Source organism: Pseudophryne corroboree, unplaced genomic scaffold (assembly GCF_028390025.1).
Source record: "Pseudophryne corroboree isolate aPseCor3 unplaced genomic scaffold, aPseCor3.hap2 scaffold_445, whole genome shotgun sequence".
In the NCBI taxonomy this organism is placed as follows: domain Eukaryota; kingdom Metazoa; phylum Chordata; class Amphibia; order Anura; family Myobatrachidae; genus Pseudophryne; species Pseudophryne corroboree.
The window spans coordinates 221,621-242,220 of NW_026970067.1; the positions used below are offsets into that span (position 1 = coordinate 221,621).

The following is a 20,600-nucleotide window of genomic DNA, read 5'->3' on the forward strand; positions in this document are numbered from 1 at the left end:
AAACTACAGGTAGTGCTGCAGGGCCCACACCCTTTTACTTGCCTTACAGAGCGTCTCTGGAGCAGTTACAGTGCCCAGCTGCTGCAAGAAATCAGCTTGAATGCTTCAGGGGCTGGGGCATAGCCAACATGAGCCCCACACCGAAGGAGGGTGGAGGTGTGTAATGCGAACTAGGGGTCATCCAAGCGCCGCAAAAGGCCGCCATGCCCTGCACGCCCCTTGTCTCTTTTCATATGCAGACGAGGGTTGAAGCCAACTTTGACCCACTGTTTGGATGACATCACCATATGCAAATCCATCTGCTGCAGGCCTTCCCCCAGGAATGCTTGCACTAGTTGTTGCATTTGGTTTGTTGTTTGGGGGTGCTTCAGTATTAGGCAGCCTTCTGCCCTCCCATGTTCATCTGAAAATATGTGTTCTCCCTGCAGTTGTTGTCCCCAGATGAGAGTTCCCTTGTGCTGCCTCAGTTGAATCTCCTTTACTTGACAGAGATGTGCCTGAGCAGCGGCCCTCCCCAGCCCTATCCCAAATCATACTTATTTTGCATAGGCGATACCATGGTCATGAAGATTGTTCTCCCAGGGTGAGGTTCATTCATTGCATTCTGGGTATGCTGACCCCTGTGATTTCCCCAAATGTGGGAAACTCGACTGCATTATTTGTGGTAGTGGGGGACTGTGTTTGTGCTTTCCTCTGGTCAGCTCTGGTAAAAATCAGATTTCTTTATATCAGATCTTCCTCTAGCCTTGTTCTTCTTTCGAGAGTTCCCTTGTGCTGCCTCAGTTGGATCTCTTTCACTTGAGAGGGGGGTGCCCGAGCAGCGACCCTCCCCAGCTCTAGCCCAACTCCTACTTACCTGCCAGGTGAGATACTATGATCATGAAGGTGCTTCTCCCAGGGCAAGGCTCACCCATTGCACTCTGGTTGTGCTGCCCCTGCGATTTCCCCAAATGTGGGAAACTTGACTGCATAATTTGTGTTTCCCTTGGTCATCTCTCGTATAATTCAGATCTCTTTGTCTCAGGTCTCTCTCCAGCCTAGTTTGCTGTCTGTTTCCACTTCTCTTTTCTTGAGCCGCTCCCTTCTATGCCCTTGCGCACTATCCTGACTTCTCCCGTCTGCTTACTTCGTGCCTTCCAACGCACAATGCAAACTACAGGTAGTGCTGCAGGGCCCACACCCTTTTACTTGCCTTACAGAGCAGCTCTGGAGCAGTTACAGTGCCCAGCTGCTGCAAGAAATCAGCTTGAATGCTTCAGGGGCTGGGGCATAGCCAACATGAGCCCCACACCGAAGGAGGGTGGAGGTGTGTAATGCGAACTAGGGGTCATCCAAGCGCCGCAAAAGGCCGCCATGCCCTGCACGCCCCTTTTCTCTTTTCATATGCAGACGAGGGTTGAAGCCAACTTTGACCCACTGCTTGGATGGCATCACCATATGCAAATCCATCTGCTGCAGGCCTTCCCCCAGGAATGCTTGCACTGGTTGTTGCATTTGGTTAGTTGTTTGGGGGTGCTTCAGTATTAGGCAGCCTTCTGCCCTCCCATGTTCATCTGAAAATATGTGTTCTCCCTGCAGTTGTTGTCCCCAGATGAGAGTTCCCTTGTGCTGCCTCAGTTGAATCTCCTTTACTTGAAAGAGATGTGCCTGAGCAGCGGCCCTCCCCAGCCCTATCCCAAATCATACTTATTTTGCATAGGAGAGACCATGGTCTTGAAGATTGTTCTCCCAGGGTGAGGTTCATTCATTGCATTCTGGGTATGCTGACCCCTGTGATTTCCCCAAATGTGGGAAACTCAACTGCATTATTTGTGGTAGTGGGGGACTGTGTTTGTGCTTTCCTCTGGTCAGCTCTGGTAAAAGTCAGATTTCTTTGTTTCAGATCTTCCTCTAGCCTTGTTCTTCTTTCGAGAGTTCCCTTGTGCTGCCTCAGTTGGATCTCCTTCACTTGACAGGGGGGTGCCCGTGCAGCGACTCTCCCCAGCTCTAGCCCAACTTCTACTTACCTGCCAGGTGAGATACTATAATCATGAAGGTGCTTCTCCCAGGGCAAGGCTCACCCATTGCACTCTGGATGTGCTGCCCCTGCGATTTCCCCAAATGTGGGAAACTTGACTGCATAATTTGTGTTTCCCCTGGTCGGCTCTCGTATAATTCAGATCTCTTTGTCTCAGGTCTCTCTCCAGCCTAGTTTGCTGTCTGTTTCCACTTCTCTTTTCTTAAGCCGCTCCATTCTATGGCCTTGCGCACTATCCTTACTTCTCCCGTCTGCTTACTTTGTGCCTTCCAATGCACAATGCAAACTACAGGTAGTGCTGCAGGGCCCACACCCTTTTACTTGCCGTACAGAGCAGCTCTGGAGCAGTTACAGTGCCCAGCTACTGCAAGAAATCAGCTTGAATGCTTCAGGGGCTGGGGCATAGCCAACATGAGCCCCACACCGAAGGAGGGTGGAGGTGTTTAATGCGAACTAGGGGTCATCCAAGCGCCGCAAAAGGCCGCCATGCCCTGCACGCCCCTTTTCTCTTTTCATATGCAGACGAGGGTTGAAGCCAACTTTGACCCACTGCTTTGGATGACATCACCATATGCAAATCCATCTGCTGCAGGCCTTCCCCCAGGAATGCTTGCACTAGTTGTTGCATTTGGTTTGTTGTTTGGGGGTGCTTCAGTATTAGGCAGCCTTCTGCCCTCCCATGTTCATCTGAAAATATGTGTTCTCCCTGCAGTTGTTGTCCCCAGATGAGAGTTCCCTTATGCTGCCTCAGTTGAATCTCCTTTACTTGAAAGAGATGTGCCTGAGCAGCGGCCCTCCGCAGCCCTATCCCAAATCATACTTATTTTGCATAGGAGATACCATGGTCATGAAGATTATTCTCCCAGTGTGAGGTTCATTCATTGCATTCTGGGTATGCTGACCCCTGTGATTTCCCCAAATGTGGGAAACTCGACAGCATTATTTGTGGTAGTGGGGGACTGTGTTTGTGTTTTCCTCTGGTCAGCTCTGGTAAAAGTCAGATTTCTTTGTCTCAGATCTTCCTCTAGCCTTGTTCTTCTTTCGAGAATTCCCTTGTGCTGCCTCAGTTGGATCTCCTTCACTTGACAGGGGGGTATCCGAGCAGCGACCCTCCCCAGCTCTAGCCCAACTCCTACTTACCTGCCAGGTGAGATACTATGATCACGTAGGTGCTTCTCCCAGGGCAAGGCTCACCCATTGCACTCTGGGTGTGCTGCTCCTGCGATTTCCCCAAATGTGGGAAACTTGACTGCATAATTTGTGTTTCCCCTGGTCGGCTCTCGTATAATTCAGATCTCTTTGTCTCAGGTCTCTCTCCAGCCTAGTTTGCTGTCTGTTTCCACTTCTCTTTTCTTAAGTGCCTTCCAATGCACAATGCAAACTACAGGTAGTGCTGCAGGGCCCACACCCTTTTACTTGCCGTACAGAGCAGCTCTGGAGCTGTTACAGTGCCCAGCTGCTGCAAGAAATCAGCTTGAATGCTTCAGGGGCTGGGGCATAGCAAACATGAGCCCCACACCGAAGGAGGGTGGGGGTGTTTAATGTGAACTAAGGGTCATCCAAGCGCCGCAAAAGGCCGCCATGCCCTGCATACCCCTTTTCTCTTTTCATATGCAGATGAGGGTTCCAGCCAACTTTGGCCCACTGCTTGGATGACATCACCGTATGCAAATCCGTCTTCTGCAGAACTTCCCCCAGGAATGCTTGTACTAGTTGTTGCATTTGGTTTGTTGTTTGGGGGTGCTTCAGTATTAGGCAGCCTTCTGCCCTCCCATGTTCATCTGAAAATATGTGTTCTCCCTGCAGTTGTTGTCCCCAGATGGGAGTTCCCTTGTGCTGCCTCAGTTGAATCTCCTTTACTTGACAGAGATGTGCCTGAGCAGCGGCCCTCCCCAGCCCTATCCCAAATCATACTTATTTTGCATAGGAGATACCATTTTCATGAAGATTGTTCTCCGAGGGTGAGGTTCATTCATTGCATTTTGGGTATGCTGACCCCTGTGATTTCCCCAAATGTGGGAAACTCGACTGCATTATTTGTGGTAGTGGGGGACTGTGTTTGTGCTTTCCTCTGGTCAGCTCTGGTAAAAATCAGATTTCTTTATATCAGATCTTCCTCTAGCCTTGTTCTTCTTTCGAGAGTTCCCTTGTGCTGCCTCAGTTGGATCTCTTTCACTTGAGAGGGGGGTGCCCGAGCAGTGACCCTCCCCAGCTCTAGCCCAACTCCTACTTACCTGCCAGGTGAGATACTATGATCATGAAGGTGCTTCTCCCAGGGCAAGGCTCACCCATTGCACTCTGGTTGTGCTGCCCCTGCGATTTCCCCAAATGTGGGAAACTTGACTGCATAATTTGTGTTTCCCTTGGTCATCTCTCGTATAATTCAGATCTCTTTGTCTCAGGTCTCTCTCCAGCCTAGTTTGCTGTCTGTTTCCACTTCTCTTTTCTTGAGCCGCTCCGTTCTATGCCCTTGCGCACTATCCTGACTTCTCCCGTCTGCTTACTTCGTGCCTTCCAACGCACAATGCAAACTACAGGTAGTGCTGCAGGGCCCACACCCTTTTACTTGCCTTACAGAGCAGCTCTGGAGCAGTTACAGTGCCCAGCTGCTGCAAGAAATCAGCTTGAATGCTTCAGGGGCTGGGGCATAGCCAACATGAGCCCCACACCGAAGGAGGGTGGAGGTGTGTAATGCGAACTAGGGGTCATCCAAGCGCCGCAAAAGGCCGCCATGCCCTGCACGCCCCTTTTCTCTTTTCATATGCAGACGAGGGTTGAAGCCAACTGACCCACTGCTTGGATGGCATCACCATATGCAAATCTATCTGCTGCAGGCCTTCCCCCAGGAATGCTTGCACTAGTTGTTGCATTTGGTTTGTTGTTTGGGGGTGCTTCAGTATTAGGCAGCCTTCTGCCCTCCCATGTTCATCTGAAAATATGTGTTCTCCCTGCAGTTGTTGTCCCCAGATGAGAGTTCCCTTGTGCTGCCTCAGTTGAATCTCCTTTACTTGACAGAGATGTGCCTGAGCAGCGGCCCTCCCCAGCCCTATCCCAAATCATACTTATTTTGCATAGGAGAGACCATGGTCTTGAAGATTGTTCTCCCAGGGTGAGGTTCATTCATTGCATTCTGGGTATGCTGACCCCTGTGATTTCCCCAAATGTGGGAAACTCAACTGCATTATTTGTGGTAGTGGGGGACTGTGTTTGTGCTTTCCTCTGGTCAGCTCTGGTAAAAGTCAGATTTCTTTGTTTCAGATCTTCCTCTAGCCTTGTTCTTCTTTCGAGAGTTCCCTTGTGCTGCCTCAGTTGGATCTCCTTCACTTGACAGGGGGGTGCCCGTGCAGCGACTCTCCCCAGCTCTAGCCCAACTTCTACTTACCTGCCAGGTGAGATGCTATAATCATGAAGGTGCTTCTCCCAGGGCAAGGCTCACCCATTGCACTCTGGATGTGCTGCCCCTGCGATTTCCCCAAATGTGGGAAACTTGACTGCATAATTTGTGTTTCCCCTGATCGGCTCTGGTATAATTCAGATCTCTTTGTCTCAGGTCTCTCTCCAGCCTAGTTTGCTGTCTGTTTCCACTTCTCTTTTCTTAAGCCGCTCCATTCTATGGCCTTGCGCACTATCCTTACTTCTCCCGTCTGCTTACTTTGTGCCTTCCAATGCACAATGCAAACTACAGGTAGTGCTGCAGGGCCCACACCCTTTTACTTGCCGTACAGAGCAGCTCTGGAGCAGTTACAGTGCCCAGCTAATGCAAGAAATCAGCTTGAATGCTTCAGGGGCTGGGGCATAGCCAACATGAGCCCCACACCGAAGGAGGGTGGAGGTGTTTAATGCGAACTAGGGGTCATCCAAGCGCCGCAAAAGGCCGCCATGCCCTGCACGCCCCTTTTCTCTTTTCATATAAAGACGAGGGTTGAAGCCAACTTTGACCCACTGCTTTGGATGACATCACCATATGCAAATCCATCTGCTGCAGGCCTTCCCCCAGGAATGCTTGCACTAGTTGTTGCATTTGGTTTGTTGTTTGGGGGTGCTTCAGTATTAGGCAGCCTTCTGCCCTCCCATGTTCATCTGAAAATATGTGTTCTCCCTGCAGTTGTTGTCCCCAGATGAGAGTTCCTTTATGCTGCCTCAGTTGAATCTCCTTTACTTGACAGAGATGTGCCTGAGCAGCGGCCCTCCCCAGCCCTATCCCAAATCATACTTATTTTGCATAGGAGAGACCATGGTCATGAAGATTATTCTCCCAGTATGAGGTTCATTCATTGCATTCTGGGTATGCTGACCCCTGTGATTTCCCCAAATGTGGGAAACTCGACAGCATTATTTGTGGTAGTGGGGGACTGTGTTTGTGTTTTCCTCTGGTCAGCTCTGGTAAAAGTCAGATTTCTTTGTCTCAGATCTTCCTCTAGCCTTGTTCTTCTTTCGAGAATTCCCTTGTGCTGCCTCAGTTGGATCTCCTTCACTTGACAGGGGGGGTACCCGAGCAGCGACCCTCCCCAGCTCTAGCCCAACTTCTACTTACCTGCCAGGTGAGATACTATGATCACGTAGGTGCTTCTCCCAGGGCAAGGCTCACCCATTGCACTCTGGGTGTGCTGCTCCTGCGATTTCCCCAAATGTGGGAAACTTGACTGCATAATTTGTGTTTCCCCTGGTCGGCTCTCGTATAATTCAGATCTCTTTGTCTCAGGTCTCTCTCCAGCCTAGTTTGCTGTCTGTTTCCACTTCTCTTTTCTTAAGTGCCTTCCAATGCACAATGCAAACTACAGGTAGTGCTGCAGGGCCCACACCCTTTTACTTGCCTTACAGAGCAGCTCTGGAGCTGTTACAGTGCCCAGCTGCTGCAAGAAATCAGCTTGAATACTTCAGGGGCTGGGGCATAGCCAACATGAGCCCCACACCGAAGGAGAATGGAGGTGTTTAATGCGAACTAGGGGTCATCCAAGCACCGCAAAAGGCCGCCATGCCCTGCATAACCCTTTTTTCTTTGCATATGCAGATGAGGGTTCCAGCCAACTTTGGCCCACTGCTTGGATGACATCACCGTATGCAAATCCGTCTTCTGCAGACCTTCTCCCAGGAATGCTTTTACTAGTTGTTGCATTTGGTTTGTTGTTTGGGGGTGCTTCAGTATTAGGCAGCCTTCTGCCCTCCCATGTTCATCTGAAAATATGTGTTCTCCCTGCAGTTGTTGTCCCCAGATGAGAGTTCCCTTGTGCTGCCTCAGTTGAATCTCCTTTACTTGACAGAGATGTGCCTGAGCAGCGGCCCTCCCCAGCCCTATCCCAAATCATACTTATTTTGCATAGGAGATACCATGGTCATGAAGATTGTTCTCCCAGGGTTAGGTTCATTCATTGCATTCTGGGTATGCTGACCCCTGTGATTTCCCCAAATGTGGGAAACTCAACTGCATTATTTGTGGTAGTGGGGGACTGTGTTTGTGCTTTCCTCTGGTCAGCTCTGGTAAAAGTCAGATTTCTTTGTCTCAGATCTTCCTCTAGCCTTGTTCTTCTTTCGAGAGTTCCCTTGTGTTGCCTCAGTTGGATCTCCTTCACTTGACAGGGGGGTGCCCGAGCAGCGACCCTCCCCAGCTCTAGCCCAACTCCTACTTACCTGCCAGGTGAGATACTATGATCATGTAGGTGCTTCTCCCAGGGCAAGGCTCACCCATTGCACTCTGGGTGTGCTGCCCCTGCGATTTCCCCAAATGTGGGAAACTTGACTGCATAATTTGTGTTTCCCCTGGTCGGCTCTCATATAATTCAGATCTCTTTGTCTCAGGTCTCTCTCCAGCCTAGTTTGCTGTCTGTTTCCACTTCTTTTTTCTTGAGCCCCTCCCTTCTATACCCTTGTGGACTCTCTTGACTTCTCCTCCTGTCTGCTTACTTTGTGCCTTCCAACGCACAATGCAAACTACAGGTAGTGCTGCAGGGCCCACACCCTTTTACTTGCCTTTCAGAGCAGCTCTGGAGCTGTTACAGTGCCCAGCTGCTGCAAGAAATCAGCTTGAATGCTTCAGGGGCTGGGGCATAGCCAACATGAGCCCCACACCGACGGAGGGTGGAGGTGTTTAATGCGAACTAAGGGTCATCCAAGCGCCGCAAAAGGCCGCCATGCCCTGCATACCCCTTTTCTCTTTTCATATGCAGATGAGGGTTCCAGCCAACTTTGGCCCACTGCTTGGATGACATCACCGTATGCAAATCCGTCTTCTGCAGACCTTCCCCCAGGAATGCTTGTACTATTTGTTGCATTTGGTTTGTTGTTTGGGGTGCTTCAGTATTAGGCAGCCTTCTGCTCTCCCATGTTCATCTGAAAATATGTGTTCTCCCTGCAGTTGTTGTCCCCAGATGAGAGTTCCCTTGTGCTGCCTCAGTTGAATCTCCTTTACTTGACAGAGATGTGCCTGAGCAGCGGCCCTCCCCAGCCCTATCCCAAATCATACTTATTTTGCATAGGAGATACCATGGTCATGAAGATTGTTCTCCCAGGGTGAGGTTCATTCATTGCATTCTGGGTATGCTGACCCCTGTGATTTCCCCAAATGTGGGAAACTCGACTGCATTATTTGTGGTAGTGGGGGACTGTGTTTGTGCTTTCCTCTGGTCAGCTCTGGTAAAAGTCAGATTTCTTTGTCTCAGATCTTCCTCTAGCCTTGTTCTCTTTTTGAGAGTTTCCTTGTGCTGCTTCAGTTGGATCTCCTTCACTTGACAGGGGGGTGCCCGAGCAGCGACCCTCCCCAGCTCAAGCCCAACTCCTACTTACCTGCCAGGTGAGATACTATGATCAGGAAGGTGCTTCTCCCAGGGCAAGGCTCACCCATTGCACTCTGGGTGTGCTGCTCCTACGATTTCCCCAAATGTGGGACACTTGATTGCATAATTTGTGTTTCCTCTGGTCGGCTACTCGTATAATTCAGATCTCTTTGTCTCAGGTCTCTCTTTAGCCTAGTTTGCTGTCTGTTTCCACTTCTCTTTTCTTGAGCCCCTGCCTTCTATGCCCTTGTGCACTCTCCTGACTTCTCCTGTCTGCTTATTTTGTGCCTTCCAACGCACAATGCAAACTACAGGTAGTGCTGCAGGGCCAACACCCTTTTACTTGCCTTACAGAGCAGCTCTGGAGCTGTTACAGTGCCCAGCTGCTGCAAGAAATCAGCTTGAATGCTTCAGGGGCTGGGGCATAGCCAACATGAGCCCCACACCGACGGAGGGTGGAGGTGTTTAATGCGAACTAAGGGTCATCCAAGCACCGCAAAAGGCCGCCATGCCCTGCATAACCCTTTTCTCTTTTCATATGCAGATGAGGGTTCCAGCCAACCTTGGCCCACTGCTTGGATGACATCACCGTATGCAAATCCGTCTTCTGCAGACCTTTTCCCAGGAATGCTTGTACTAGTTGTTGCATTTGGTTTGTTGTTTGGGGGTGCTTCAGTATTAGGCAGCCTTCTGCTCTCCCATTTTCATCTGAAAATATGTGTTCTCCCTGCTGTTGTTGTCCCCAGATGAGAGTTCCCTTGTGCTGCCTCAGTTGAATCTCCTTTACTTGACAGAGATGTGCCTGAGCAGCGGCCCTCCCCAGCCCTATCCCAAATCATACTTATTTTGCATAGGAGATACCATTATCATGAAGATTGTTCTCCCAGGGTGAGGTTCATTCATTGCATTCTGGGTATGCTGACCCCTGTGATTTCCCCAAATGTGGGAAACTCGACTGCATTATTTGTGGTAGTGGGGGACTGTGTTTGTGCTTTCCTCTGGTCAGCTCTGGTAAAAGTCAGATTTCTTTGTCTCAGATCTTCCTCTAGCCTTGTTCTTTTTTCGAGAGTTTCCTTGTGCTGCCTCAGATGGATCTCCTTCACTTGGCAGGGGGGTGCCCGAACAGCGACCCTCCCCAGCTCTAGCCCAACTCCTACTTACCTGCCAGGTGAGATACTATGATCAGGAAGGTGCTTCTCCCAGGGCAAGGCTCACCCAATGCACTCTGGGTGTGCTGCTCCTAAGATTTCCCCAAATGTGGGACACTTGATTACATAATTTGTGTTTCCTCTGGTCGGCTCTCGTATAATTCAGATCTCTTTGTCTCAGGTCTCTCTCCAGCCTAGTTTGCTGTCTGTTTCCACTTCTCTTTTCTTGAGCCGCTCCCTTCTATGCCCTTGTGCACTATCCTGACTTCCCCGTCTGCTTACTTTGTGCCTTCCAACGCACAATGCAAACTACAGGTAGTGCTGCAGGGCCCACACCCTTTTACTTGCTTTACAGAGCAGCTCTGGAGCTGTTACAGTGCCCAGCTGCTGCAAGAAATCAGCTTGAATGCTTCAGGGGCTGGGGCATAGCCAACATGAGCCCCACACCGAAGGAGGGTGGAGGTGTTTAATGCGAACTAGGGGTCATCCAAGCGCCGCAAAAGGCCGCCATGCCCTGCACACCCCTTTTTTATTTTCATATGCAGACGAGGGTTGAAGCCAACTTTGACCCACTGCTTGGATGACATCACCATATGCAAATCCATCTGTGGCAGGCCTTCCCCCAGGAATGCTTGCACTAATTGTTGCATTTGGTTTGTTGTTTGGGGGTGCTTCAGTATTAGGCAGCCTTCTGCCCTCCCATGTTCATCTGAAAATATATGTTCTCCCTGCAGTTGTTGTCCCAAGATGAGAGTTCCCTTGTGCTGCCTCAGTTGAATCTCCTTTACTTGACAGAGATGTGCATGAGCAGCGGCCCTCCCCAGCCCTATTCCAAATCATACTTATTTTGCATAGGAGATACCATGGTCATGAAGATTTTTCTCCCAGGGTGAGGTTCATTCATTGCATTTTGGGTATGCTGACCGCTGTGATTTCCCCAAATGTGGGAAACTTGACTGCATTATTTGTGGTAGTGGGAGACTGTGTTTGTGCTTTCCTCTGGTCAGCTCTGGTAAAAGTCAGATTTCTTTGTCTCAGATTTTCCTTTAGCCTTGTTCTTCTTTCGAGAGTTCCCTTGTGCTGCCTCAGTTTGATCTCCTTCACTTTACAGGGGGGTACACGAGCAGCGACCCTCCCCAGCTCTAGCCCAACTCCTACTTACCTGCCAGGTGAGATACTATGATCATGAAGGTGCTTCTCCCAGGGCAAGGCTCACCCATTGTACTCTGGGTGTGCTGCTCCTGCGATTTCCCCAAATGTGGGAAACTTGACTGCATAATTTGTGTTTCCCCTGGTCGGCTCTCGTATAATTCAGATCTCTTTGTCTCAGGTCTCTCTCCAGCCTAGTTTGCTGTCTGTTTCCACTTCTCTTTTCTTCAGCCGCTCCCTTCTATACCCTTGTGCACTATCCTGACTTCTCCTCCCGTCTGCTTACTTTGTGCCTTCCAATGCACAATGCAAACTACAGGTAGTGCTGCAGGGCCCACACCCTTTTACTTGCCTTACAGAGCAGCTCTGGAGCTGTTACAGTGCCCAGCTCCTGCAAGAAATCAGCTTGAATGCTTCAAGGGCTGGGGCATAGCCAACATGAGCCCCACACCGAAGGAGGGTGGAGGTGTTTAATGCAAACAAGGGGTCAGACAAGCGCCGCAAAAGGCCACCATGCCCTGCACGCCCCTTTTCTGTTTTCATATGCAGACGAGGGTTGAAGCCAACTTTGACCCACTGCTTGGATGACATCACCATATGCAAATCCATCTGCGGCAGGCCTTCCCCCAGGAATGCTTGCACTAGTTGTTGCATTTGGTTTGTTGTTTGGGGGTGCTTCAGTATTAGGCAGCCTTCTGCCCTCCCATGTTCATCTGAAAATATGTGTTCTCCCTGCAGTTGTTGTCCCCAGATGAGAGTTCCCTTGTGCTGCCTCAGTTGAATCTCCTTAACTATACAGAGATGTGCCTGAGCAGCGGCCCTCCCCAGCTCTATCCCAAATCATACTTATTTTGCATAGGAGATACCATGGTCATGAAGATTATTCTCCCAGGGTGAGGTTCATTCATTGCATTCTGGGTATGCTGACCTCTGTGATTTCCCCAAATGTGGGAAACGCGACTGCTTTATTTGTGGTAGTGGGGGACTGTGTTTGTATTTTCCTCTGGTCAGCTCTGGTAAAAGTCAGATTTCTTTGTTTCAGATCTTCCTCTAGCCTTGTTCTTCTTTCGAGAGTTCCCTTGTGCTGCCTCAGTTGGATCTCCTTCACTTGACAGGGGGGTGCCCGAGCAGCGACCCTCCCCAGCTCTAGCCCAACTCCTACTTACCTGCCAGGTGAGATACTATGATCATGAAGGTGCTTCTCCCAGGGCAAGGCCCACCATTGCACTCTGGGTGTGCTGCCCCTGCGATTTCCCGAAATGTGGGAAACTTGACTGCATAATTTGTGTTTCCCCTGGTCGGCTCTCGTATAATTTAGATCTCTTTGTCTCAGGTCTCTCTCCAGCCTAGTTTGCTGTCTGTTTCCACTTCTTTTTTCTTGAGCCCCTCCCATCTATACCCTTGTGCACTATCCTGACTTCTCCTCCCGTCTGCTTACTTTGTGCCTTCCAATGCACAATGCAAACTACAGGTAGTGCTGCAGGGCCCACACCCTTTTACTTGCCTTACAGAGCAGCTCTGGAGCTGTTACAGTGCCCAGCTGCTGCAAGAAATCAGCTTGAATGCTTCAGGGGCTGGGGCATAGCCAACATGAGCCCCACACCGAAGGAGGGTGGAGGTGTTTAATGCAAACTAGGGGTCAGCCAAGCGCCGCAAAAGGCCACCATGCCCTGCACGCCCCTTTTCTCTTTTCATATGCAGACGAGGGTTGAAGCCAACTTTGACCCACTGCTTGGATGACATCACCATATGCAAATCCATCTGCGGCAGGCCTTCCCCCAGGAATGCTTGCACTAGTTGTTGCATTTGGTTTGTTGTTTGGGGGTGCTTCAGTATTAGGCAGCCTTCTGCCCTCCATGTTCATCTGAAAATATGTGTTCTCCCTGCAGTTGTTATCCCCAGATGAGAGTTCCCTTGTGCTGCCTCAGTTGAATCTCCTTTACTTGACAGAGATGTGCCTGAGCAGCGGCCCTCCCCAGCTCTATCCCAAATCATACTTATTTTGCATAGGAGATACCATGGTCATGAAGATTATTCTCCCAGGGTGAGGTTCATTCATTGCATTCTGGGTATGCTGACCCCTGTGATTTCCCCAAATGTGGGAAACTCGACTGCTTTATTTGTGGTAGTGGGGGACTGTGTTTGTGTTTTCCTCTGGTCAGCTCTGGTAAAAGTCAGATTTCTTTGTTTCAGATCTTCCTCTAGCCTTGTTCTTCTTTCAAGAGTTCCCTTGTGCTGCCTCAGTTGGATCTCCTTCACTTGACAGGGGGGTGCCCGAGCAGCGACCCTCCCCAGCTCTAGCCCAACTCCTACTTACCTGCCAGGTGAGATACTATGATCATGAAGGTGCTTCTCCCAGGGCAAGGCTCACCCATTGCACTCTGGGTGTGCTGCCCCTGCGATTTCCCCAAATGTGGGAAACTTGACTGCATAATTTGTGTTTCCCCTGGTCGGCTCTCGTATAATTCAGATCTCTTTGTCTCAGGTCTCTCTCCAGCCTAGTTTGCTGTCTGTTTCCACTTCTCTTTTCTTTAGCCGCTCCCTTCTATACCCTTGTGCACTATCCTGACTTCTCCTCCCGTCTGCTTACTTTGTGCCTTCCAATGCACAATGCAAACTACAGGTAGTGCTGCAGGGCCCACACCCTTTTACTTGCCTTACAGAGCAGCTCTGGAGCTGTTACAGTGCCCAGCTGCTGCAAGAAATCAGCTTGAATGCTTCAGGGGATGGGGCATGGCCAACATGAGCCCCACACCAAAGGAGGGTGGAGGAGTTTAATGCGAACTAGGGGTCATCCAAGCACCGCAAAAGGCCGCCAAGCCCTGCACGCCCCTTTTCTCTTTTCATATGCAGATGAGGGTTGAAGCCAACTTTGACCCACTGCTTGGATGACATCACCGTATGCAAATCCGTCTTCTGCAGAACTTCCCCCAGGAATGCTTGCACTAGTTGTTGCATTTGGTTTGTTGTTTGGGGGTGCTTCAGTATTAGGCAGCCTTCTGCCCTCCCATGTTCATCTGAAAATATGTGTTCTCCCTGCAGTTGTTGTCCCCAGATGAGAGTTCCCTTGTGCTGCCTCAGTTGAATCTCCTTTACTTGACAGAGATGTGCCTGAGCAGCGGCCCTCCCCAGCCCTATTCCAAATCATACTTATTTTGCATAGGAGATACCATGGTCATGAAGATTGTTCTCCCAGGGTGAGGTTCATTCATTGCATTTTGGGTATGCTGACCCCTGTGATTTCCCCAAATGTGGGAAACTTGACTGCATTATTTTTGGTAGTGGGGGACTGTGTTTGTGCTTTCCTCTGGTCAGCTCTGGTAAAAGTCAGATTTCTTTGTCTCAGATTTTCCTCTAGCCTTGTTCTTCTTTCGAGAGTTCCCTTGTGCTGCCTCAGTTGGATCTCCTTCACTTTACAGGGGGGTACCCGAGCAGCGACCCTCCCCAGCTCTAGCCCAACTCCTACTTACCTGCCAGGTGAGATACTATGATCATGAAGGTGCTTCTCCCAGGGCAAGGCTCACCCATTGCACTCTGGGTGTGCTGCCCCTGCGATTTCCCCAAATGTGGGAAACTTGACTGCATAATTTGTGTTTCCCCTGGTCGGCTCTCGTATAATTCAGATCTCTTTGTCTCAGGTCTCTCTCCAGCCTAGTTTGCTGTCTGTTTCCACTTCTCTTTTCTTGAGCCGCTCCCTTCTATGCCCTTGCGCACTATCCTGACTTATCCTCCTGTCTGCTTACTTTGTGCCTTCAAACGCACAATGCGAACTACAGGTAGTGCTGCAGGGCCCACACCCTTTTAGTTGCCTTACAGAGCAGCTCTGGAGCTGTTACAGTGCCCAGCTGCTGCAAGAAATCAGCTTGAATGCTTCAGGGGCTGGGGCAGAGCCAACATGAGCCCCACACAAAAGGAGGGTGGGGGTGTTTAATGCGAACTAAGGGTCATCCAAGCACCGCAAAAGGCCGCCATGCCCTGCATGCCCCTTTTCTCTTTTCATATGCAGATGAGGGTTCCAGCCAACTTTGGCCCACTGCTTGGATGACATCACCGTATGCAAATCCGTCTTCTGCATACCTTCCCCCAGGAATGCTTGTACTAGTTGTTGCATATGGTTTGATATTTGATGGTGCTTCAGTATTAGGCAGCCTTCCGCCCTCCCATGTTCATCTGAAAAGATGTGGTCTCCCTGCAGTTGTTGTCCCCAGACGAAAGTTCCCTTGTGCTTCCTCAGTTGAATCTCCTTAACTTGACGGGGGAGGGGCTGCCCGAGCAGCCACCCTCCCCAGCCCTATCCCAACTCATACTTATTTTGCATATGAGATCTCTTGATCATGAAGATTGTTCTCACAGGGTGAGGTTCATCCATTATATTTTAAAATAGGAAGGTACAAATTACATATTTGAATTGCATCTATGTGTTGGATTCAAATGTCCCCCCCCCCCTTCCTTTCTCAATTGTGCCCGTCAGCAGCTATTCTAAGGTTGCTGCCAATGGGTGTGACACATTAATTTCTTCTGTGGGGTACACTGGACTCCACAAGGATTCACATTGGGGTGTAGAGTAGGATCTTGATCTGAGGCACCAACCGGCTCAAAGCTTTTGACTGTTCCCAAGAAGCTCAGTGCATTCTCCTCTATAACCCCGCTTCCATGAACAGGGAGCTCAGTTTGCAGTTGGTGCCTTCAGTAGCAGGCCACTTAACAGGGGCCTGCCTCAGGCAGCCTATTCTTAGCTATTAATTTTGACAAGAAAAGAAGAACTTGTTTTATGAGAATCTACAAGGGCTGCAGCAGGCTAGGTCTAATAGACATCTTTACTGCAGCTTCATCACTCCCAGCGGCGCTGTATACTCCCGTGCCCTGGTTGCTGGGTCACTGCAGCGGAGGCTCCGGTTTCTTCCTAAGGTCAGTCACACACACACCGCCCTTCCGGATCACAAGGCCGCTGATGAAGGGGAGCGTGGCCGTAGGGGGTGGACCGTGTGCGCACTGGCGTGGACACTGATTACTGGGCAGCCGCTCCACTAGCCACCAGGTACAGTTAAGGAGCACAGGTCTGGGGGTTTTTCTCCTATATTAAACCAATTTTGTACTGCCCGCAGCGCATTGTGATAGGTAATAGGGCCTGATTCAGGTTGGATTGCAATCACAATAAGCGATCCAACTGCAAAAATTGCTAAGAGCATACGCATGTGCCTGCATTTTCTGCGGCACCCCGCAGAGAATGCGATCGCCTCTGCCTGTCAATCGGGGCAGGGGGGGAGAGGGGGGTCAGCAACACTCCATTTCCAAGTCAGGGATGGAGCGGTGCGGGGGCAATGCTTCAAAATGGGGTCTGCAATGGAGGAGACACAGGGGGCGTGGTCACAGCGGCTGTATTACATCACATTCAGCCGCTGTGATCACAAAAATGGAGGCGGCTTCCTGCGCGCACATACAGTCTGCACCAGCAGGAGGCTACACCATTTTTTATGATCACGCTGAACTGCAGTGCGACTGCAATTACAGCATGGTCAAGAAGGGAGGCGTCATGCTGGGTGGCCATTAGAGATGAGCGGGTTCGGTTCCTCGGAATCCGAACCCGCCCGAACTTCACCCTTTTTTGCACGGGTCCGAGCAGACTCGGATCCTCCCGCCTTGCTCGGTTATCCCGAGCGCGCCCGAACGTCATCATCCCGCTGTCGGATTCTCACGAGACTCGGATTCTATATAAGGAGCCGCGCGTCGCCGCCATTTTCACACGTGCATTGAGATTGATAGGGAGAGGACGTGGCTGGCGTCCTCTCCGTTTAGATTAGAAGATAGAGACGAGTGACATTTGATTTACTACTAATTTGGGGAGCAGTTGAACTTGTCAGGAGTACTCAGTAGTGCAGAGTTTTGCTGATAGTGACCACCAGTTTTATTATTTATAATCCGTTCTCTGCCTGAAAAAAAACGATACACATACCATATATGTGCTCAGCCTCAGTGTGCTGCATGATATATCATCTATGTATATCTGACTGTGCTGAGTGCTCACTGCTCACACAGCTTAATTGTGGGGGAGACTGGGGAGCAGTTATAGCAGGAGTACAGTGCACACTTTTGCTGCCAGTGTGACCACCAGTATATTGTCTGCCTGAAAAAGTTAAACACTCCTGTGGTGTTTTTTTTTTTTTATTCTATAAACGCATTCTGCTGACAGTGTCCAGCAGGTCGGTCATACATTATATTATATAAATATTTACCTGCAGTAGTGTTATATTTTTTTTTCATCTCTATCATCTTTATCATCTCTATATTAGCAGACGCAGTACGGTAGTCCACGGCTGTGGCTATCTCTGTGTCGTCAGTGCTCGTCCATAATTGTATACCTACCTACCTGTGGTGGTTTTTTTTTTTCTATCTTCTTCATACTAGTAGTTTAGGAGTCTGCTGACAGTGTCCACCAGGTCCATCATTATATTATATACCTACAGTAGTAATATATTTATTATATTATCTATACTAGCAGACGCAGTACGGTAGTCCACGGCTGTGGCTATCTCTGTGTCGTCAGTGCTCGTCCATAATTGTATACCTACCTGTGGTGGGGTGTTTTTTTTCTATCTTCTTCATACTAGTAGTTTAGGAGTCTGCTGACAGTGTCCACCAGGTCCGTCATTATATTATATACCTACAGTAGTAATATATTTAGTATATTATCTATACTAGCAGACGCAGTACGGTAGTCCACGGCTGTACCTACCTCTGTGTCGTCACTCGTCCATAATTGTATACCTAACTGTGGTGGGGTTTTTTTTTCTATCTTCTTCATACTAGTAGTTTAGGAGTCTGCTGACAGTGTCCACCAGGTCCGTCATTATATTATATACCTACAGTAGTAATATATTTAGTATATTATCTATACTAGCAGACGCAGTACTGTAGTCCACGGCTGTACCTACCTCTGTGTCGTCACTCGTCCATAATTGTATACCTACCTGTGGTGGGGTTTTTTTTTCTATCTTCTTCATACTAGTAGTTTAGCAGTCTGCTGACAGTGTCCACCAGGTCCGTCATTATATTATATACCTACAGTAGTAATATATTTAGTATATTATCTATGCTAGCAGACACAGTACGGTAGGCCACGGCTGTGGCTATCTCTGTGTCGTCAGTGCTCGTCCATAATTGTATACCTACCTACCTGTGGTGGGTTTTTTTTTCTATCTTCTTCATACTAGTAGTTTAGGAGTCTGCTGACAGTGTCCACCAGGTCCGTCATTATATTATATACCTACAGTAGTAATATATTTAGTATATTATCTATACTAGCAGACGCAGTACGGTAGTCCACGGCTGTACCTACCTCTGTGTCGTCACTCGTCCATAATTGTATACCTACCTGTGGTGAAGTTTTTTTTCTATCTTCTTCATACTAGTAGTTTAGCAGTCTGCTGACAGTGTCCACCAGGTCCGTCATTACATTATATATACCTACAGTAGTTATATATATTTTTTTTATATCATTAATTATCATCTCTATACTAGCAGACGCAGTACGGTAGGCCACGGCTGTGGCTATCTCTGTGTCGTCAGTGCTCGTCCATAATTGTATACCTACCTACCTGTGGTGGGGTTTTTTTTTCTATCTTCATCATACTAGTAGTTTAGCAGTCTGCTGACAGTGTCCACCAGGTCCGTCATTATATAATATATACCTACAGTAGTTATATATATATTTTTTTTATATCATTAATTATCATCTCTATACTAGCAGACGCAGTACGGTAGTCCACGGCTGTAGCTACCTCTGTGTCGTCAGTCACTCGTCATCCATAAGTATACTAGTATCCATCCATCTCCATTGTTTACCTGAGGTGCCTTTTAGTTGTGCCTATTAAAATATGGAGAACAAAAATGTTGAGGTTCCAAAAATAGGGAAAGATCAAGATCCACTTCCACCTCGTGCTGAAGCTGCTGCCACTAGTCATGGCCGAGACGATGAAATTCCATCAACGTCGTCTGCCGAGGCCGATGCCCAATGTCATAGTACAGAGCATGTAAAATTCAAAACACAAAAGATCAGTAAAAAAAAGGACTCAAAAATCTAAATAAAAATCGTCGGAGGAGAAGCGTAAACTTGCCAATATGCCATTTACCACACGGAGTGGCAAGGAACGGCTGAGGCCCTGGCCTATGTTCATGGCTAGTGGTTCAGCTTCACATGAGGATGGAAGCACTCAGCCTCTCGCTAGAAAAATGAAAAGACTTAAGCTGGCAAAAGCACAGCAAAGAACTGTGCGTTCTTCAAAATCACAAATCCACAAGGAGAGTCCAATTGTGTCGGTTGCGATGCCTGACCTTCCCAACACTGGACGTGAAGAGCATGCACCTTCCACCATTTGCACACCCCCTGCAAGTGCTGGAAGGAGCACCCGCAGTCCAGTTCCTGATAGTCAGATTGAAGATGTCAGTGTTGAAGTACACCAGGATGAGGAGGATATGGGTGTTGCTGGCGCTGGGGAGGTGAGGTGGTTTGTTTAAGTCAGGCACCCGGGGAGACACCTGTTGTCCGTGGGAGGAATATGGCCATTGACATGCCTGGTGAAAATACCAAAAAAAACTGCTCTTCGGTGTGGAAGTATTTCAACAGAAATGCGAACAACAGGTGTCAAGCCGTGTGTTGCCTTTGTCAAGCTGTAATAAGTAGGGGTAAGGACGTTAACCACCTCGGAACATCCTCCCTTATACGTCACCTGCAGCGCATTCATCATAAGTCAGTGACAAGTTCAAAAACTTTGGGCGACAGCGGAAGCAGTCCACTGACCAGTAAATCCCTTCCTCTTGTAACCAAGCTCACGCAAACCACCCCACCAACTCCCTCAGTGTCAATTTCCTCCTTCCCCAGGAATGCCAATAGTCCTGCAGGCCATGTCACTGGCAATTCTGACGAGTTCTCTCCTGCCTGGGATTCCTCCGATGCATCCTTGAGTGTAACGCCTACTGCTGCTGGCGCTGCTGTTGTTGCTGCTGGGAGTCGATGGTCATCCCAGAGGGGAAGTCGTAAGACCACTTTTACTACTTCCACCAAGCAATTGACTGTCCAACAGTCCTTTGCAAGGAAGATGAAATATCACAGCAGTCATCCTGCTGCAAAGCGGATAACTGAGGCCTTGGCATCCTGGGCGGTGAGAAACGTGGTTCCGGTATCCATCATTACTTCAGAGCCAACTATAGACTTGATTGAGGTACTGTGTCCCCGGTACCAAATACCATCTAGGTTCCATTTCTCTAGGCAGGCGATACCGAAAATGTACACAGACCTCAGAAAAAGACTCACCAGTGTCCTAAAAAATGCAGTTGTACCCAATGTCCACTTAACCACGGACATGTGGACAAATGGGGCAGGGCAGACTCAGGACTATATGACTGTGACAGCCCACTGGGTAGATGTATTGACTCCCGCCGCAAGAACAGCAGCGGCGGCACCAGTAGCAGCATCTCGCAAACGCCAACTCTTTCCTAGGCAGGCTACGCTTTGTATCA

General features: G+C 49.2%; 23 non-coding genes and 3 pseudogenes across 23 annotated transcripts; all 26 read left to right on the plus strand.

The window, feature by feature from the left end:
• The first annotated feature begins 532 nt into the window (after positions 1 to 532).
• Positions 533 to 696, plus strand: LOC135026682 (U1 spliceosomal RNA). The gene has a single exon (XR_010223278.1). It is a non-coding gene; the product is annotated as a U1 spliceosomal RNA (small nuclear RNA).
• A 152-nt stretch (positions 697 to 848) lies between these two features.
• On the plus strand, positions 849 to 1,011 carry LOC135026555 (U1 spliceosomal RNA). The gene has a single exon (XR_010223170.1). It is a non-coding gene; the product is annotated as a U1 spliceosomal RNA (small nuclear RNA).
• A 671-nt stretch (positions 1,012 to 1,682) lies between these two features.
• LOC135026650 (U1 spliceosomal RNA) lies at positions 1,683 to 1,846 on the plus strand. The gene has a single exon (XR_010223247.1). It is a non-coding gene; the product is annotated as a U1 spliceosomal RNA (small nuclear RNA).
• Positions 1,847 to 1,998: 152 nt separating this feature from the next.
• Positions 1,999 to 2,161, plus strand: LOC135026565 (U1 spliceosomal RNA). The gene has a single exon (XR_010223179.1). It is a non-coding gene; the product is annotated as a U1 spliceosomal RNA (small nuclear RNA).
• Positions 2,162 to 2,833: 672 nt separating this feature from the next.
• LOC135026492 (U1 spliceosomal RNA) lies at positions 2,834 to 2,997 on the plus strand. Its single transcript, XR_010223110.1, has one exon. It is a non-coding gene; the product is annotated as a U1 spliceosomal RNA (small nuclear RNA).
• Positions 2,998 to 3,149: 152 nt separating this feature from the next.
• Positions 3,150 to 3,312, plus strand: LOC135026544 (U1 spliceosomal RNA). The gene has a single exon (XR_010223159.1). It is a non-coding gene; the product is annotated as a U1 spliceosomal RNA (small nuclear RNA).
• A 615-nt stretch (positions 3,313 to 3,927) lies between these two features.
• On the plus strand, positions 3,928 to 4,091 carry LOC135026687 (U1 spliceosomal RNA). The gene has a single exon (XR_010223283.1). It is a non-coding gene; the product is annotated as a U1 spliceosomal RNA (small nuclear RNA).
• Positions 4,092 to 4,243: 152 nt separating this feature from the next.
• LOC135026557 (U1 spliceosomal RNA) lies at positions 4,244 to 4,406 on the plus strand. The gene has a single exon (XR_010223172.1). It is a non-coding gene; the product is annotated as a U1 spliceosomal RNA (small nuclear RNA).
• Positions 4,407 to 5,075: 669 nt separating this feature from the next.
• Positions 5,076 to 5,239, plus strand: LOC135026659 (U1 spliceosomal RNA). The gene has a single exon (XR_010223256.1). It is a non-coding gene; the product is annotated as a U1 spliceosomal RNA (small nuclear RNA).
• A 152-nt stretch (positions 5,240 to 5,391) lies between these two features.
• LOC135026576 (U1 spliceosomal RNA) lies at positions 5,392 to 5,543 on the plus strand (annotated as a pseudogene).
• Positions 5,544 to 6,226: 683 nt separating this feature from the next.
• Positions 6,227 to 6,390, plus strand: LOC135026503 (U1 spliceosomal RNA). The gene has a single exon (XR_010223120.1). It is a non-coding gene; the product is annotated as a U1 spliceosomal RNA (small nuclear RNA).
• Positions 6,391 to 6,543: 153 nt separating this feature from the next.
• LOC135026546 (U1 spliceosomal RNA) lies at positions 6,544 to 6,706 on the plus strand. Its single transcript, XR_010223161.1, has one exon. It is a non-coding gene; the product is annotated as a U1 spliceosomal RNA (small nuclear RNA).
• Positions 6,707 to 7,321: 615 nt separating this feature from the next.
• On the plus strand, positions 7,322 to 7,485 carry LOC135026545 (U1 spliceosomal RNA). The gene has a single exon (XR_010223160.1). It is a non-coding gene; the product is annotated as a U1 spliceosomal RNA (small nuclear RNA).
• Positions 7,486 to 7,637: 152 nt separating this feature from the next.
• On the plus strand, positions 7,638 to 7,779 carry LOC135026559 (U1 spliceosomal RNA; annotated as a pseudogene).
• Positions 7,780 to 8,473: 694 nt separating this feature from the next.
• LOC135026489 (U1 spliceosomal RNA) lies at positions 8,474 to 8,637 on the plus strand. Its single transcript, XR_010223107.1, has one exon. It is a non-coding gene; the product is annotated as a U1 spliceosomal RNA (small nuclear RNA).
• A 152-nt stretch (positions 8,638 to 8,789) lies between these two features.
• On the plus strand, positions 8,790 to 8,953 carry LOC135026541 (U1 spliceosomal RNA). Its single transcript, XR_010223156.1, has one exon. It is a non-coding gene; the product is annotated as a U1 spliceosomal RNA (small nuclear RNA).
• Positions 8,954 to 9,624: 671 nt separating this feature from the next.
• Positions 9,625 to 9,788, plus strand: LOC135026604 (U1 spliceosomal RNA). The gene has a single exon (XR_010223204.1). It is a non-coding gene; the product is annotated as a U1 spliceosomal RNA (small nuclear RNA).
• A 152-nt stretch (positions 9,789 to 9,940) lies between these two features.
• Positions 9,941 to 10,103, plus strand: LOC135026603 (U1 spliceosomal RNA). Its single transcript, XR_010223203.1, has one exon. It is a non-coding gene; the product is annotated as a U1 spliceosomal RNA (small nuclear RNA).
• A 670-nt stretch (positions 10,104 to 10,773) lies between these two features.
• Positions 10,774 to 10,937, plus strand: LOC135026495 (U1 spliceosomal RNA). Its single transcript, XR_010223112.1, has one exon. It is a non-coding gene; the product is annotated as a U1 spliceosomal RNA (small nuclear RNA).
• A 152-nt stretch (positions 10,938 to 11,089) lies between these two features.
• On the plus strand, positions 11,090 to 11,252 carry LOC135026537 (U1 spliceosomal RNA). Its single transcript, XR_010223152.1, has one exon. It is a non-coding gene; the product is annotated as a U1 spliceosomal RNA (small nuclear RNA).
• A 674-nt stretch (positions 11,253 to 11,926) lies between these two features.
• LOC135026491 (U1 spliceosomal RNA) lies at positions 11,927 to 12,090 on the plus strand. Its single transcript, XR_010223109.1, has one exon. It is a non-coding gene; the product is annotated as a U1 spliceosomal RNA (small nuclear RNA).
• A 152-nt stretch (positions 12,091 to 12,242) lies between these two features.
• Positions 12,243 to 12,383, plus strand: LOC135026591 (U1 spliceosomal RNA; annotated as a pseudogene).
• A 694-nt stretch (positions 12,384 to 13,077) lies between these two features.
• LOC135026460 (U1 spliceosomal RNA) lies at positions 13,078 to 13,241 on the plus strand. Its single transcript, XR_010223077.1, has one exon. It is a non-coding gene; the product is annotated as a U1 spliceosomal RNA (small nuclear RNA).
• Positions 13,242 to 13,393: 152 nt separating this feature from the next.
• LOC135026515 (U1 spliceosomal RNA) lies at positions 13,394 to 13,556 on the plus strand. Its single transcript, XR_010223132.1, has one exon. It is a non-coding gene; the product is annotated as a U1 spliceosomal RNA (small nuclear RNA).
• Positions 13,557 to 14,230: 674 nt separating this feature from the next.
• On the plus strand, positions 14,231 to 14,394 carry LOC135026665 (U1 spliceosomal RNA). The gene has a single exon (XR_010223262.1). It is a non-coding gene; the product is annotated as a U1 spliceosomal RNA (small nuclear RNA).
• A 152-nt stretch (positions 14,395 to 14,546) lies between these two features.
• LOC135026516 (U1 spliceosomal RNA) lies at positions 14,547 to 14,709 on the plus strand. The gene has a single exon (XR_010223133.1). It is a non-coding gene; the product is annotated as a U1 spliceosomal RNA (small nuclear RNA).
• Positions 14,710 to 20,600: the final 5,891 nt, after the last annotated feature.